The following is a 1,038-nucleotide window of genomic DNA, read 5'->3' as shown; positions in this document are numbered from 1 at the left end:
CCCCAGTGGTAGGTGGTGGAGGCTTTGTTGAAGATGAGTTGATTGAGAAATTGAGGTTTTTGCTTCTGGAATCTCAATTCTATTCCATTGATCTATATGCCTGTGCGTGTACCAATACCAAGCTGTTTTGATGATTGAAGCTTTATAGTAAAGGTTGAAGTCTGGTAATGTGATACCACCTGCTTTGTTTTTTTTCCTGAGGATTGTTCTGGCTATTCTTGGTCATTTGTGTCTCCATGAGTTCCTGTGTTGTTTTTTCTAGGTCTGAGAAGAATGTTGCTGGTAGTTTGATAGGTATTGCATTGAATCTATAGATTGCCTTAGGTAAGATGGACATCTTCACAATGTTGATTCTTCCAATCCATGAGCATGGGATATTTTTCCACTTGTTTGTGTCATCTTTGATTTCTTTGAGCAGAGTTTTGTAGTTTTCATTGTAAAGGTCTTTCATGTCTCTGGTTAGGAAGATGCCAAGGTATTTCAAATTTTTGTGGCTATTGTGAATGGAATTGTGCTTTTTATTTGGGTTTCTCTTTGTTTATTATTGGTGTAAAGAAATGCGATTGGTTGGGCTCGGTGGCTCAGCCTGTAATCCTGTGCCTTTGGGAGGCTGAGGTGAGTGGATTGCCTGAGCCCGCGGGTTCGAGACCTGCCTGGGCAGCGAGATCTCATCTCTACAATAAATAAAAAAATCAGCCAGGCGTGGTAGCACATGCCTGTAATTCCGGCTACTTGGAAGGCTGAGGGTGAAGAATCGCCGGAGCCCAGCAGGTCAAGGCTACGGTGGCCGGGAGCAGCCACTGCACTCCAGTCTGGGTGACAGAGTGAGACTCCAACTCAAAAAAAAAAAAAGAGAGATGCGATTGTCTTTTGCACATTTATTTTATATCCTAAGACTTTGCCAAAGGCCTTTATTAGTGTAAGGCGGTTTTTGACACATTCTCTTGAGTTTTCAAGGTACACAATCATGTCATCTGCAAAGAGAGATAATTTGACTTCCTCCTTTCCTATTTGGATACCCCTGATTGCCTTCTCTTC

The sequence above is a fragment of the Carlito syrichta genome, unplaced genomic scaffold (assembly GCF_000164805.1).
Source record: "Carlito syrichta isolate Samal-C Ts95f unplaced genomic scaffold, Tarsius_syrichta-2.0.1 Scaffold260712, whole genome shotgun sequence".
Classification (NCBI taxonomy): Eukaryota; Metazoa; Chordata; class Mammalia; order Primates; family Tarsiidae; genus Carlito; species Carlito syrichta.
The sequence above is the reverse complement of the archived record's forward strand: the minus strand, read 5'-3'. Positions refer to the sequence as shown.